Genomic DNA, 18,299 nt, shown 5'->3' on the forward strand with positions numbered 1-18,299 from the left:
GTTGGTTTGAATTGTCTTACACTTGTCATTTTGCTGCCCTTTATATCTTGCTATGGGGTTTAGGATTTTGCTACATGTTGACCTATAATTAATAACTTCAATGGCATTTGTCTTCCTTTTTTTTACATGGTGTTGTCAGTTTGTTTTCAACATAATTAAGTTTAAATAGCTCTTTGGAAAGTCTATTCCTCTCTTTTTTTCTTTTCAACGGCATTTGGTCTCATTTCTCGTTGGCATGCATGCCACATCTTCTTATTTTTAACAGTCTGATTAAAAATCTTATTTCATCAATAACATGTTTGATCATTGACACCATTTTGAGGTGACAATTGACTGTAATATCACAAATATGTATCATTATTTACCATATATATAGTTTCACCAATTAAATTTTGATACCATATTGAATCATAGAAAAATGGGTTTGAACTGACTTCTAAATGACCCGTGAATCAGTAACGAGGAGTACATAAATTGCATGCATGATTAAATTCACATTTCCCGAGGATTACAAGAACAAATTAATATCCCGAGGACAAATTGATTTGTCCCGAAAACATGATTTTACATGGTGTTATACTGCTTAAATTGTTCTTGCAATCCTCAAGAAATCGTGGTACCGGGCCATAGGGGATGGAAAAATCATGTAACAGTTCTTATAGTACCAGCTGTCTTCTGATGAACTTTCCAGTTTTGACCAGGCAAAAGCAACATAGTTTGTAGGGAGCAATGGCATTGGCAGAGACAATAGATAAGTTAACATTTTTCAAAGCTTAATAAAGCTATTATATATATATATATATATAGTTCAACCAAATATCAATTCTGACTGTCAGAGAGCATTTTCAATTATAAAGAAATGTACACTGAATTCTGATCAGAACTTGACAATGATATATTGTGTGACTTGTTATCAAGTAAATGTAACCAAACTGGCAATTGTTCAGAATATGTGCCTAGTGGTGTTGCTTTAAAAGCAGCAAAATAGACCACTGTTGAAAACAATAAAAGTTTACAGTAGAGTATTGATTTTTATATTAACAAATTTGTATAATGTGAAAATGTCTGCATCTATGTCGCGCGTTTCACACGCTTTTTGACATGTCATGTCATGTCATGACATGATTTCTCATTGTCAGAGGTTGGCAAGTATGCTTGTCAGCAAAGCTTTGACACACAGGATCTTTATTTCAATCAGATTGATCGGCATACGATAAACATTCATATAAACAAGCATTCTGAGAGTATTGCATGGCAATACATAGTTACCTACCAGTTAAAAATTCATTGTACTGGAACAAAATGCTAACTTGATCTATAACTTGTCATGGTGTAAAATATATAATAAATATCAAGTCAATATCTTCAAGCATGACGAAAAAAAGTGTGGACAGACAGACAGACAGACAGACAGAGTGCAAACCTAAAGTCCCCTTCAATTTCGTCAATAGGGGACTAATAAGAAGATGTGGTATGAGTGCCAATTAGACAACTCTCAATACATCAAATATCAATCAATATCTTCAAACATGAAGAAAAAAGTGTGGAAAACTGATTTGACAGACAGACAGACAGACAGAGTGCAAACCTAAAGTCCCCTTCAATTTCGTCAATAGGGGACTAATAAGAAGATGTGGTATGAGTGCCAATGAGACAACTCTCCATCCAAGTCACAATGTATAATAAAATGCTCCGCTGGGGCGCAGCTTGATACGACCGCAGAGGTCGAACCCTGAACAGTTGGGGCAAGTCTGGACACAACATTCAAGCTTGATACAGCACTGAATTTGGATTGTAATTAAATATTTGACACAGCATAGGTTTCTGACACAGAATAAATGTGGTCTAAGAACTTAAAAATTTTTAATTTATCTATTCAAACCATATCATTATTATTTGCTTTTATATATAAATCAGAAATAACCAATTTAAAATGGAAAATTTTAAAGAAAAAAAGGGAAAATAATCCCCCCCCCAAATTTTTTGAACCCCCTTATGATTCATCACCCCCAAACTCAATCCCAGCCTTCCCTTTGTGGTATGGTACCTTGCAGTACACATACATGTGATGGACTGTGAAACTAAGATCAGGAGTTTTGGAGATTAGGACTCAGATCAGGATGTTTTTAATCGACATAAATTCTGTCGTAAATGTAACCGTGTTCTGTAGAAATTGTCTGTTAAAGTGTGTTTTCTTCAACTTTCCATCCGAATGTATTATGTTTAAAGTACCTTTGTACTTATAAATTTTCTCTATCTTTTTAAACTTTCAACTTGTTCAATCTAACATTCTTCTTTTTCAGTATGTTCTTTAAATTTTTTAGGTCATATCTTTCTTCCCATTATTCATTGCAATCAGAACATTTCCTTATCTATCTGCAAGTAGATCTTTTAATTTTATCTTTATGCAAGTAGATTTATAATGCATGATATTTAATTTCCATCCTTTTATGATTATTTGTTCAATTTATATTTTATTTATATTCTTTTAAAAATTTACATTATTTAAAGGAAAATAACTTAAAACAGGATAAATCAAGGGAAGTAACCTAACATTCATTTTAAATAAACAAAGTTTTACTACACAACGGCAGTTAGCCTGAGGTAAAAATCGTTTATTACCAGTATGTTTGACACCCAAGGTGACAAGTGAGGCCATATAATTATGCATTTTAATTGATTTACAGGTAAAATATAACTTCAGTAATGTCAGTTACACCAGATATGTTGGGCTGAAATTTTTCATTCATGAAATATTTCATACACAGGATTTTTTTGTCTTCAACTGGAGGTCGGGAGGAGACCCCTGAAAACGGGATTATTGTACTCCCGTCGGGAGGTTCACATGTATGAACTGTACAATTTCAGAGAGATCCATACACTTGAACACAAGTTATTGTCTGGAAACAAGAAAAATGCTTGTTTTTTGGCCCCAAATTCCTAAACATTTAGGGCAATTACCCCCAAACTCAAACCCAGCTTTCCCTTTGTGATATGGAACCTTGCAGTACAATTTCATAAAGATCCATACACTTACACACAAGTTATTGTCCTGAAACTAGAAAAATGCTTGTTTTTTTGCCCCTTTATGGCCCCTAATTCCTCAAATTTCTAGGGAATTATCCCCAAAATCAATCCCAGCCTTCCCTTTGTGGTTTGGTACCTTGCATTAAAATTTCAGAGAGATCCATACACTTGAACACAAGTTATTGTCTGGAAACTAGAAAAATGCTTATTTTTTGCCCCTTTTTGGCATCTTATTCCTAAACGTTGTGGGCAATTACCCCGAAAAATCACTTCCAGTTTTCCCTTTGTGATATGGAACCTTGTAGTACAATTTCATAAAGATCCATACACTTACACACAAGTTACTGTAATGAAACTAGAAAAATGCTTGTTTTTTGCCCCTTTTGGCCCCTAATTCCTAAAATTTGGAGGCAATTACCCCCAAAATCAATCCCAGCATTCCCTTTGTGATATGGAACCTTATGGTACAATGTCAGAGAGATCCATACACTTACACAAAAGTTATTGTCATGAAACTAGAAAAATGCTTGTTTTTTTCCCCTTTTTGGCCCCTAATTCCTAAAATTTGGAGGCAATTACCCCCAAAATCAATCCCAGCATTCCCTTTGTGATATGGAACATTGTGGTACAATGTCAGAGAGATCCATACACTAACACACAAGTTATGTCTGGAAGTTACAAAAATGCTTATTTTTGGCCCCTTTTTGGCCCCTAATTCCTTAACTGTTGGTACCATAACCCCCAAAATTTATCCCCACCTTCCTTTTGTGGTATTGAACCTTATGGTAAAATTTCATAGAGATCCATTCACTTAAACTAAAGTTAGAGTGCGAAAACCAATGTGTATTCGGACGACGACGCCAACGTCATACCAATATACGACCACAAAATTTTTTTGCGGTCGTATAAAAAGTTAACAATTATTGGTCTTCAACACAGAGCCTTGGCTCACACCAAACAGGAAGCTATAAAGGGCCCCAAAATGACTAATGTAAAACAATTCAAACAGGAAAACTAACAGTCTAATCTATGTTAAAAACGAGAAATGAGAAACACCTATGATCCACACCAACCACTGAACAACAGGCTCCTTACTTAGGACAGTTGCATAAAATATGTTCATACTTGATTGTTGACAGCACCAGTATGGTTAAAATGTTCACACAGAAATGTTATAGTTCCATCATCACAGAGTTTACCCTAATGTGATAAAAATTAATCTAAATGTTTTTCAGTACTGATCTAAGTAACAAGTAACTGCTGAGTAATCAACACTGAGTTTAAAAACATTATAGAAAGATATAAAAAAAATAGTATCCGCATCACCCATATTATTTTAACACTTTTTTTTTCATCTTGAACTTGGATATATATAAATTGTCCCATTTTAATTTAAAAGGGTAAAAATGAGGCCTATTTGAAATATATAATCTTAATTATAGTTTTTTTTTTCTACTGTTATTTTAGCAGTACAGTTTGAGAGATTGTGGAGATAAAACTAATTTTCATAAGTGGGTCGAGTTAATAAACAAGAGTGGGGCGAATTGGTAGAAAGTGGAGTGAGTTGGTGGAAAAGTGGGGTGATTTGGCAGTGGGGGAGTTGTCTTGATTCTTGATGCGATTATATATTTCACATCATGTAGCTAGCAAGTTGTGAAATATGTAACATGCGGGTGTCTGAACTTGGTTCTAGATTTCAACGAACATAATTCATGTATATTTGGTAAATTAAAAAAATTAAAAGGCAAGTGAGGGATTTTGTTACAACCAATTAATTCAAGGCAGTGTCTGCATGACCCCGTATTTTCAGGGCAATTTCCAAAAAAATTTCACTGCAATGGAAAATATCTCACAGTGAAATTTTCCTCCAGAAAAAATCTTACATCATCTGCAACAATTTTTCCACCAGATCGCTGGGTGATATTTCATCCCGATAGAATTTTGCTTTACACAGACACTGCCTTAATTCAAACCCAGACCTGCCAACTTTTGAAAATCTCCATGGGGCGATTTAGTGCGCGACCAGATTTTTAAGGGTTACAATTTTTGCAGCGTTTCTCTGTGCACTGTTTTTTACTCTTGAAATAGTCTCTTATCTCTTCTTTTTTCTTTTGGTATACTGATGATGAGCTAATAAGCCTTGATTTCTTTTATTTGCATGATTCTTGTACTTATTAATTGGCAAAATAACTTAATAGAGAAAATTGGCCTAAAAAAATAAAGGATACAAAGTGAAGACCCCCCCCCCCCCCCTTTTCCCCCTCCAAAGACCTTCTTATCTTTGCACCATGACTCAAAAGACCTAAACCTTAATGTCCTAAAGTTAGAAGGATGAAGACAGATTTTGAGTTGGTCTATCAGTATTTATGAGAAAATGGATAAAATTTGAGTTATCTTTCTTTGTGTTCAGAGGTGCTCTTAATGGTGGAAGCTTATACTCAGTAGAAGTGAATACAAAATGGCATCGATTTTAAATCAGAACTGAACAGAAACACGTCTGATTTCAAAAATTTTAACAGATTTCAAGATAAAAGCTGTTTTCTTATGAGTTCATTACAGTTTTTGTCTTTCAGTTAATTACGATTTTGTCATGAAACTACGGTAAACGTTGCAAATTGTGATCGTATGATAATTTGATTAAAATTGAAATGCAGACTGACCGATACTGTTTACAAATTAATTAATTTTGAGAATTGTTATGACCCATCAGATAAGCAGATTACATGTAACAACAAATTATGACACCTGTTGTGACCGTTGATTAGCGTAGGGTCGTAAACTTGTCATAAATATGTTGCCAGGTAAAATTATAGATTTATAGAAATTGATCAGAAAAACTTCAAAATCGGTAACCAATAATTTTTTCAGGTATATTTTGTGAAAATCAGGATTTTTATTTTTCACTCTATTCGGTCCTGCCTTTTTTTTTTTAGTTTATCCTGACATTTCTTTACCTAAATTGTCATCCTGCCTTTTTTTTTTGCAGTGTCTTATCCTGCCTTTTTTTTTTACTCAAAACTCTTGTCCTGCCTATTTTTTCAAATTTCATCCTAGCCCCCCCCCCCCCCCATAAAGGGGGGGGCTAGGATTATAAAATATATATCCTGATTTTGGTGGGATCATCCCGATTTTCATGCCTCAACCCGAATCCTGATATCGGGATCTATAAAATTTATAAAATATGTGTCTCTTATCATTGAGAAAACATATCTCTGTATATTTGTTTTTTGTTTATTTTTGTCTGTTTTTGTATTTGTATTTTGTAAATGTATTTTGTAAATGTCAACTGGTATCATTCCTGTATTGGAATTTACACCAATAAAATTATTTGATTTGATTTGAAAAAAATAAAGGTCAAATGGTAGCTCCCTAATTCTTTCAAAGAAAGTTTGTCTGTACCATGTGTACCTAACATTATTGCTATCATATGTACAGTTATGATAACTTATGCTTCTACATCCTGTAGATACTGTTCAAGTGAAATCCAGGATTCTAAAAAGGTTTTGGGGGGGGGGGGGCCTTGTTAGCCAATGTCTGGAAAAAGTATATACATTCATCATATATGTAGGTCCATAAGGGGGCCCTGGCCCCCACCCCACCCACCAACCCAGGGGCATAGGGAGCCTGGGACCCCCTCTTGTGGAAAAAAAATTGTTGATTTTTTAGAGAATCATTGAAGCGAGCCCCTCTTTTGCAGTCAAAGGGCTTCCCCTTGTGAAAATTTCTTGATCCACCACTGCTGCTGTTTATCTATATTTTGGCGTTGCACAAGGTAATGTCTACTAATGTTTGTTTTTTTTCAGACTGTTTATCTGTTAGTGTTAAGTCGTCTTTACACTAAATGATCCTAAATCCGTTGGATTCCAATACACCTTATCGCTATTTGTCCGCCATTACTGGACATCACAAAAGTTCCCGTAAAATTTTGACGTCATAATAGAAAATATCTGACGCCACAATGGAAAAGTGATTGTTGCATGACGTCAAAAGTTCAAGCGGGAATAGCGATAAGGTGTATTGTTTCCTCCCATGTTGTTTTAAAATCTATGGAACCGTAATAAGATGTGTTTTGTTTACCAGATAAACTTGAAAATACATTCTTTGAACATGGACACAGGGATTATCTAAACTATAGACTGTCCCTGATGGACAACAAAATCGACAGCTAGTCGTTGGTGGGAAATACCCTTTTTTCCTACTTTCGTTTCTGATATTGTAACGTACAAAGAATCTGGGTCGATTCGGCCTGATTCACGTTCGCCCTAAAATATTCCTGTCCGCCCTGATTTTTTTATTTTACTTCTTCCGTTAATCAGTAAAGGATAATGTATCCATCACATTGCTTTAAAATGTGTATTTACAAAAAAAATATTTATTGTTCGGTGCAGATTAAAAACATGATCGACGAATTTAAAAGTATAGCTGTGTTGTTATGATCTGTTATGTCTCTGGTCATTTCCAGCGGAGCGTCTTTTTACCACAGAACATCACAGAATACCACAGAACACTCAAAATGTACCACAGAACTACACAAATTACAACAAGAGTGCACACGCTGAAATGTCTCGCCTTTACTAATCATTGATATTATGTTGATAGTCCTAAATATAAAGCTTTATTACAACTGTCACATAAACTTAACATTAACCAAGTAAACTAAACATTGACCAATAAACCATGAAAATGAGGTCAAGGTCAGATGAACCATGCTAGGCAGGCATGTACAGCTAACAATTCTTCCATACAACAAATATAATTGTCCTACTGCTTATAGTTTAAGAAAAACAGACCAAAACACAAAAACTTAACACTGAGCAATGAACCTTGAAAATGAGGTCAAGGTCAATTAAAACCTGCGTGACTGACATAAAGATCATAAAATATTTCCATACACCAAATATAGTTGAACTATTGCATATAGTATTAGAAAAAAAGACCAAACCTCATAAACTTAACTTTGACCACTGAACCATGAAAATGAGGTCATTTCTTACAGACTCAATTACATTTACCTGATCGGGACCTGTGTCCAAATATTCATACCATTTTGAAGCTACTATTGACATTGCCACTCGGTTCTTGCTCATGTGAGAGATCTTTTCTGCACTTCGGCGTTTAAAGACATGGTGTAGATCAACAATGACCGAGAACAGATTATGTGGTTTAGCCTTGCTTCACGTCCATCGTACGGACAATGTCGGGCAAGTAAACGCAGAAGCTGTTCTCAAACGATGGGATCTTAGTGACACAAGAAAGGTCGAACTAGCGATTACAGACAAAGACTAGATTCCATTCTTTGGTCTTTATTAAAAATGTTATTAAAATGTGTGTTATTTTTATTGCAGCGTTGTTCACACACACTTGTCCCGCTTTTTCTACTTTTAAACATGTACCCTACTGTAAATGGATACATGTTTTCATGGACCAAAATTCGAGGCAAGTATCTATCAGCCGGCTCTGGATGCGGCTAATGCATTTCTTCATACAGTAAATATGAAACAAAAATTCGTAAGGGTTCCACGGAACCCAGTGTACGTCTCGCCTATAGCTACTTTTGCTGTTAATCGCAGGCTCAACAAAAATGAGGAAAACAAATAATAAAAATATTCCTCTCTATACTATCTTTTGATTATTAGTAGCTTCTGTCCAAACTTTGGTAAAAATCCAGGATAGTTTATGAATCTAATAAATGTTTTAAAAACTTAAACTGCAGACTGTATGTAATGTTAACTGGAAGAAAAACTAAGTCCATTTATAAGTAAAATACGGAAAAATGGATTTTTTTTTTACAAAATTTACTTCTGGATACTATCTTATGATCATAAACAAGCTTCTTTCCAAGTTTGGTACAAATCCAAGATAGTTTAAGAAAGTTGTTAAAATTTTAAAAACTTTAACCACAGAGTGAATGTAATGTTAACTGGCAGAAAAACTAAGTCCATTTATAAGTAAAATACGGAAAAATTGATTTTTTTTTTTACAAAATTTACTTCTGGATACTATCTTATGATCATAAACAAGCTTCTGTCCAAGTTTGGAAGAAATCCAGGATGATTTAAGAAAGTTATTAAAATTTCAAAAACTTTAACTACAGAGTGAATATTTGTGGACGCCGCCGACGACGACAACAACGACGACGACGACGACGCCGACGACGGAATGTAAGGTTCGCTATGTCTCACTTTTTCGACAAAAGTCGAAGGCTCGACAAAAACGATAAATATGATACAAAAATGGATGTTACAAGATATATTTCGAACCCTAATAATACAATTTTCGGCCGGGGGGTTTGCCCCCCTGGTCCCTCCCACTACCAGGGGGCCTCATTCGGCGGCCCCCAGATCCCTGCCTCGTCTGTTTTAGATGCCTAGTTACGGCCCTGAAGTGGTATTTCTGAAATTAACTTGTGACAAGTTACCAAAAGCTGATGCACTTAACGCACAATTCCAGTCTGTATTCACACCAGCAACTATAAATATCTCCCGTACAGAATTTGGCAAACAGTGCAACATGCCACAGAATACTCCTTTTCCGACAATATCATAATTATTAATAAAAACAGAAGGTATACAAAAACTTTTACAAAACTTAAATCCAAACAAAGCAGCAGGACCGGCCAGATGAAATTAAACCAAGATTTTTAATAGAACTATCACTTGAAACTGCACCAATACTTACCATCATCTTTGAGAGGTCAGTTCAAACCGGCATTGTTCCAGATGACTGGAAAACTGCCCATGTCTCACCTGTATACAAAAAAAAGGTCAAAATTATAACGATAAAAACTATACCGCCCAATATCCCTCACATGTATTTGTTGCAAACTTTTAGAACACTTGGTAGTTAAACACATCATGAAACATGCAGATAAACACAACATCTTATATCCCCTAGGCTAGAACATGGATTTCGCAGAGGTCGATCCTGTGAAACACAATTACTTGAATTCACTTAACATGGAAAAGGGTAAACAAACAGATATTGTGGTCATGGATTTCTCAAAAGCTTTTGATAAAGTTTCACATTCTCTTCTCATTAACAAACTTCTACATTACGGGATACAAGTAAATTAAATTTTTGGATACAAAATTGCTTAAGCAATCACAAGCAGGCAGTAGTTTTAGAGGGGTAAACATCTGAGTATGTAACAGTCGAGTCGGGGGTTCTACAGGAGTCAGTTCTTGGACCAAGTCTTTTCCTGTATTACATAAACGATATTCCAACTGGTCTAACATCTGCAGTGCGTTTGACACCATACATGTATTTTATTTGGCAACAAAATCAAATTCTGATCAGATGCATCCACATTACAAAAAGATCTTGACAAATTGGCATCACTGGAAACTACGTGGAAAATGGCATTCCACCCTGATAATTGTAATGTTATTTCAGTCACAAGAAACAAAAAAAAATCAAATTTACCTACACATTACACAATCACTCTTTATAACATGTAACAACAGCAAAATATCTGGGGGTAACCATAAGCTCAACCCTGAAATGGGATGTACACATTAACAACATATGCAATAAAGCTAATAGCACCCAAAGCTTTTTTTAGGAGGAACCTCAATATTAGCTCAACATCCATTAAAGAGCAAGCATACAAGTCCCTAGTAAGACCATCACTAGAGTATGTTTGCTCTGTTTAGGATCCATACTTACAACAAGACATAGATAGCATTGAAAAAGTTCAAAGGAGGCTGCCCGTTTTGTAACCAACAAATACAGAAACACCTCAAGCGTTGGTAACATGTTACAACACCTTGAATGACGCAGCCTCTCTGACAGAAGAAAAGATCGATTCACGATTCAGTGGCGGATCAAGAACTTGTTGTAAGGGGGGGGGGGGGGGGGGGGGCCGCTGACTGACCTAAAGGGGGGGCCGCTCCAGCCATGCTTCAGTGATTCCCTATATAATCAACCAAATTTTTCCCACAAAAGGGGGGGCCGAGGCCCCCCCCCCCCCCTTGGATCCGCCTATGCGATTGGTAATGCCATTATGCTATAGAAAATAGAACACGGAAAGGTTGCAATACCTAAAAACAATATTTTAATTCCACAAAAAAGACAAACAAAACATTCAAATTCGAACAGCTTCCAAATTCCATCCTGCAAAACATAGTACAGCAAAGAATCTTTTTTCTCGGGAACAAACTACCTGATAACATTATAAATTGCACATCAGTAGACTCTTTCAAATCATCCATTATAAACTCAAATATTTACATCGAACTAATTGTACATTTATATTTTTCATTTTTCCTCTATTTTTGATTTGTATATATATTAATCTATGTCTTGTTGTAAGTTATCCTCCTGTGAGAAAATCTTCAATTTGTTGAAGGCGGTCACTATAATAAATTATGGTAGAAGTAGAAGTAGAAGATTCCATTCTTTGATTGTTTGGGGGGTAGAAACTGTTTTGATACTCCACAGTATTGCATTGTGGCTGCATTAAATATATGTACATGGAGGGATTGTCTTGTTCGTCTAGTATTCGACATGTTGTATTTTGGTATGTCAACATGATGGTACATGATTCTTTTTTTTAATATTATTAGCCTGTGTATCTAGCGTCTTGCTTCCAATGTTGGCCAGTTTAAGTGTTGCATGTCATAGATCCTGGATGGTATTCATAGATGCTTGATACGAAACTCGCTGCACGGTGTTGTACTATTTCTATTCTATGAACATCCTTCTTCCAATGGGGTTCCCATACTGAGCTGCTGTATTCAAGATGTGGTATCACTAGTGCCAGATATGCCTGTTCCTTGGTGTTTTGCGGACAATTGTGAAACTTGAGTTTCGTCGTATGAACTTCAGTTGGTTGGTGGCCTTATTTACTTTATTTGTGATGTGTTGATCCCAATTTAGTTCATTGTCAAGTTCAACTCTAAGATATGGGTTATGGATGTTTACCTCTAATTGAGTCTTGTGGAGGTAATATGGTCGATTGATTTTCCCTCGAATGTTACATGGGTTACCTGGACTAACTAACACTTTTTGGGGTTAAAAGACATTTTCCAGCATAGAGACCAATATATTGATCTATGATATTTGAAATAAAAACGAACATAAATTCAGTCATTTTGCCGGTTCACATTCTATCAAGGGCACCTTTTTAAAGGGGCATTTTGACTGTCAAATTCATGTTCACCGATTTGACTCAAATTTCATATTTGATTTATAACATACTAAAACGTATATCCAAATTATAAAAAAAGTCTACAATAAAAAATTTACAAGTGCATGGGCTCGATAATATGTATCATCGTTTCGTGTGTATTTTAGTCTAGACGCCATCTAATTAACTATCGAGTTGACCTCCGAAGACTGCCGACGGTCATATAAGCGATATACACATAAATATAGATATAAATAGATAGCGAAATCGTGCAATTGGTTTTTTTAGGTCCGTTTAATTTCATATTATAGGTTAAAAATATATGTTAATAATCGTTTTTACCTGTATAAGAAATAGTTTTTGTGGATCGAATCAGTCAATCAAATGATTTACCTTTGTTTCACTTTCAATGTTGACATTCTTTTCCTTTTAATAACTGAAGTCGCATAATTCATGAGTAATCCATCTCTAGCTTCAGGGTTAAATTGAAGGTCACATGAATACGGATTCAATGAGGTCGAATTATTCACTTGCAAGTGAATAATTCATCATCGATGTTTCTTAGTTTATTTTGACAAAATTGAACCATGCTGGCTACTAAAAGCGAATTATTATTTCACTATTTTACTTTCATTAATGACGGGAAAAAAATCATATTTCTTTTTTTATATATATCTCGTAGCTAGTGCTCTTTTTAATCGCGCGTAGATGATCAATATCAGAGACAAAATCAAATATCGAACATTAAGAATATAAAAAAAAGGACAATCCAAATGTAAATAAATCACGTAAACGAAAAATAAAGCTCGTACAAAATAAACTCCCACTCATTACCGGAAAGTTTACTAGGTGCTCCAGAAGGATAAGCATATTCTGAAGTTTACTCAATTTATGATTTACCAACATTTTAAAAGAATAATATAAATATATTTAAACAATACAACAAAGAAAGTTTCATAAGAAGACCGCGATAATCTAACTTAATACCGAACCTTTTCAACTATTCACGGAACTCCAAACCTTTCAACTATTCAAGGAACCAAGAAAAGACAAGTATACGTTTAGGCCAGCTATCAAAATATCAACAAATCGAATGCAGAATCAAAAATATATCAACTCAATAAGACTAATATATATATATATATATTTAGACCCCTCTAACAAGAACGGTTTGTTTTGCATGCACACGTATAAAAATTACGGTTTTTATCCAACGCAATCATAGGTTTGAACGTTGTTTTCAATTTAGAACGCTGTTTTCAATTTAGACTTGTATATAAATATATAAAATTGAGAATGGAAATGGGGAATGTGTCAAAGAGACAACAACACAAGTCTAAATTGAAAACGACGTTCAAACCTATGATTGCGTTGGATAAAAACCGCAATTTTTATACGTGTGCATGCAAAACAAATTTCTTGTTAGAGGGGTCTAAATACAGCACAAACAACATTTTCCAAAAGACCAAAAAGTGAAAAAGTATATTTTAACAAAACGCATTTGACTAACAGGTCGAACAACTGATGTTCTTAAACCCTGCTGACTGCCATTGGCGATTGCCAAATAAACGGATCACAAGATGTAACAAAATGGATCTTTAAAAATTAATGATCTAATATCAAACAGAAAACAATAAACTTGCGGAAAAGATGGTATACCGCACACAAAAGGTGCAAAAATTAGTACACCATATCCGGATTTCGACAATTATATATATATACAAGTCTAAATTGAAAACAACGTTCAAATTTGACTAGCAGGTCGAACAACTGATGTTCTTAAACCCTGCTGACTGTCATTGGCGATTGCCAAGGTGTAACAAAATGGATCTCTATATTAATTTAATACGAAGTAAAAAAAAATAAATTTGCGGCAAAGATAGTATACCACAACCAAAGGTGCTAATTTTTTTTACACCATATCCGGATTTCGACAATGCCGGAATGTCTCTTCAGTGATGTTAGGGATCGAAAAGTATTTGGAAGGCCATTTAATTTACCTCAATTTAGGATAGACTCTTGAATTTTAAAGAGTCAAAATAGGATGAACGGATTATATAAACCTGAGGTAAAATATAATACAAGCCCAAACGAAATAAATATAAACAAGTCTAAATTGAAAACAACGATCATAACTATGATTGCGCGCGTTGGATAAAAACCGCAATTTTTATACGTGTGCATGTACAAATTTCCTTGTAGAGGGGTCTAAATACAGCACAAACAACATTTTCCAAAAAGACCTAAGAGTGAAAAAATATATTATAACAAAACGCATTTGACTAGAAGGTCGAACAACTGATGTTATTAAACCCTGCTGACTGCCATTGGCGATATATATATGTGTGTTTATTTAAAGCTTTACCTACAGGTGGTACAGTACACAACTCTCAATTTTAGGACGAAACGAAGTTTGATTTGTTATCTGAAAGACGCAGAATATTTTTTATAATACAACTCTTGAACAATTAAATTGTATCATGCTCCAGCAGCTTTTCAAAATTCTTACAATGAATTAGACGAACATACGACAGGCAGTATATGAACTGTATGACAACACTTTATCAAAACTTTTTTTTATCTTCAGCTCATCATAATTCATCATAGAACACTATCCCGGATGATATCAGACTTCATCCATCAAAATAAACCCTTAAAACATCAGTAACATTTTCGAATGTGTAATTGGGCTTTGTTCCAAATTTGATAACGGCACCAGATTATTATTATTGAAACGAAAAATAAGGAAAAATACTTCATAAATTAAAACCTTTTAACATTTTAGGGATAGCACCACCACCCTTTTGCCCAGTAGATGATCTATATTATATATAGAAATAAACACTTAAAAACAGACCCTTAAGTTCAGGATTTGTCTGTTCCTGCATGGTCGATCCTAATATATTGATCAATGATATTTGAAATAAAAGTGAACATAAATTCAGTCATTTTGCCGATTAAGATTCTATCAAGGGAATCTTTTAAAGCACGCTAAAAGTATCTATATCAGAGACAAAATCAAAAATCGAACAATAAGAAATCAAGATGGTCTGTATAAATTTATAAATAAGACCGTTAGTTTTCTCTATTGAAATTTTCATATTTTTCATGTCGGGGCCTTTTATAGCTTGCTGTGTGGTGGAAGTTTTGCTCATTGTTGAATGCCGTGTATGACATGTAGTTGTTAACTTATTATACATCATTTGGTCTCTGGTGGAGAGTTGCCTTATTGGCAATCATTCAACATCTTCTTACTTTTTTATATTATGTTGAATTGCAGTAGTTTTAATGATGAAAATCTCACGGAAAGTATAAATTGTTCATAAATGTGACAGAATAGATATATATATATATATATATATATATATATACCGTAGTAGTAAGCATTTCCTGCTTGAGTGCCATAATTATTCGCATGACCGAAAACTTAAACACTAGAAACTCTTCTGTTCCATTAAAATATCAAATCACTTTTTGGTCTATCTTGATTTCCTCTTTATCTCGGAATGGAGAGGTACAGCCTTGAAACACACGTCCGCCGCCACTAGAAACGAAAAGATATGATGACATTTTGTTAACTATTTAAATAGCAGTTATTTCCTTTTTTTCTTTTGACACTTAGATGGATAAGAACAGTTTTATTTCCGAATCCGTTCGTGTATTACTACATTTATATTTCATATATGCCATGTCTTTCAAGTAAATATGTTTAAACCAAAAGCTCAGTATATCGCGAAAGATAGATGATTTAAAATAATCCTAATGAAATTTTTATCATCAAATTAAGCTATAATCGAAAATATCCGTGATAAGCCAGATTTTATGAAAAATATTTGATTCATTGGATTACGAGTCAAACAAATCAATCCGACTAGTTCTATATCCTTTCAATTTTTGTTTTATACCAAAGTTTTGAATTTAAGCAAGCAATTGTATAGGAAAGGGCCAAGTGATTGTACAATAAAAGTGCAAGCGATTGTACGTGTACAGTCAATGAAATATCTGACATTGAGATAATGCATATATCTGAATTTCTACTGGGACAATGGCCTTTAAACTTTCAGACAGATAAGCCTATATATCAGAAAAGGAGCATGTGAAAAATCTGGTAACTACGATTGGTTTTTCAATGTTGTTTGGTATATTTTGTCGCTTTTGTTTCGATTTACTCGGAGCTCCTACGTTTTAAGGAAAAAGTTTGGCCGCAAATATCGTTTTAATTATTTGATTGGTTCATATCAACATGCAGAATGCTTTCGTTACCAAATTTTGAAACAGAAACTTTATATTGTAACATATTTGAGTTCATCAAACTTTCCATCCAGCAACTTGTTATTTTTTCGAATGTCGGAGCCCCGCTTGACAGTCTCCTGAATGACCAAAAAACTTTAAAACCGTACAGTTCCGTTCCCACACTGTGTTCAGGGGCGGATCCAGCCATTTTTAAATGGGGGGGGTTCCCAACGAAGGCATATCCAGAAATCAACGCCACTTTGCTTATTTTAATATTATACTAAAGAAATCGGATACGGGTCACGGAAATTATATTGAAATGATAGGGAATTTTGAAAAAAAATGTCTGTTTTTAACTTTAATTTAAGTGATAGACAGGTTGCGGGGACAGAAAATAAATATACACAACAATATACACCATTTAAACGAAACATAATGACTGTCGTTGCAAAAATCAAGGTTCCTGAGCTATTTTAAAAATCGAAGCGAGAGGCTTTTAACATTGCAGTATAAAATGCAGGCTAAAATGGCTGAAGCGTCAAATTTGCAAACTTCGTGTTGAAAATTGGCTAACAAGGTCATTACAAAAACAGGTTGCGCCTTGCGGGGATGAAACTTGAAACTTGAATGTCCAAAGAATAAGCAAGTCCAAACCTTGTATGTGTAGTCGTTGAACTCTAGGTTCCTACGTAAAGTTAAAATGCCCCTATTTCAAGAAGAATAAACCCACGAAAACACGAAAAATTCACTAAATTCGCGTTCATTGTTTTGATTTTGACCGCTTGACAACTTTACGGAAATATCAGAGTGATTATAAACAAGGACTCTGTGACGGGCAACTTATAATATCCGTGTTTTAAAGATTTTAATGATATCAAGCCAGTCCAGTTCAAACTATTATCACGTGGTACAATTCTCATTTACATATTATGAATATTAATTAGCAAAAGTACTACTAATTTCTGGCTATGGATAAAGGGGGGGGGTTCCAACTATATGTCCCCATTCAAATGCATTGATCGTCCAAAAAAAGGGGGGTTCCGGGGGTTGGAACCCCCCTCTGGATCCGCCACTGGTGTTGACGCACTCCTCTAAAAATAATTGAAGTTAACTCACTAGAAGATCAAAGTAAAAAATACCATTCATGTTACAACATAAAGTTATTACTAATTCGGTATATTAAAACTGCTAGCTTCTTTCCCTGCCTGTGACCGGTTACGTTATAGTAGAGCCATATGTCTCTGGTTATAGTAATCTCAAATAGTATTATTGGTTATAAAACAAGAATATATGATCAAGCAAAATAGACTTTAATGATCAAATGAACAATTCATATAAGTGAATTATTTATATAAATATATTGTCAATCATGCTTTTTTACATATTGTCTTTCAAACCAGGGACTTTCTTAGCTAGTATAGAAAGTCCCTGTTCAAACTGGTCAGAGTTGTCTTTAAAAGTGGACCAGAACAGGAACAACTATAGAGGATAGAGACATACCGTAAAATGTTACAACATATCTATAATCCATTCATCATGTTTTTAACCTGCACAAAGCACTATTCAAATATTTTTATTGTAGATACACAATACAAAGCATTCCAGCACTCATATGACACAACATCAATGTGATAAGTTATCCTTTTTTGATTAACAGAAGAAGAAGCGTTCTCTTTAAATTGGTCCGAGATTTTATTGGACCGAGTTGTCCTAATTCGAAATTCGTTTGCCATTTGTGAAGGTACTAATTTGACTTGTCTCATAAGATACCATCCATTTGATCAGGTAATAAATGTTTATTGCTAGTGTTTTTTTTTAATTTAAAATAGTTTGTTAAATTTCGTGATTCTTGAATTTTTACGACAATACAGGCAGGTGATCGACGTTTTTCGGCAAAAGTTCCTGTGGTAAC

General features: G+C 34.5%; 1 protein-coding gene across 1 annotated transcript in view; it reads right to left on the reverse strand.

Moving 5' to 3' along the window:
- Nucleotides 1–7,215, reverse strand: part of LOC127739141 (uncharacterized) — a 151,089-nt gene extending 143,874 nt beyond the window's left edge. Inside the window, exon 1 of the mRNA XM_052250734.1 lies at nt 7,105–7,215. The gene's annotated coding sequence lies outside the window, so the exon portion shown is untranslated. The remainder of the gene's footprint in view (nt 1–7,104) is intronic.
- Between the last annotated feature and the right edge of the window lie 11,084 nt (nt 7,216–18,299).

This window comes from Mytilus californianus, unplaced genomic scaffold, assembly GCF_021869535.1.
Source record: "Mytilus californianus isolate M0D057914Y unplaced genomic scaffold, xbMytCali1.0.p SCAF_4, whole genome shotgun sequence".
Classification (NCBI taxonomy): domain Eukaryota; kingdom Metazoa; phylum Mollusca; class Bivalvia; order Mytilida; family Mytilidae; genus Mytilus; species Mytilus californianus.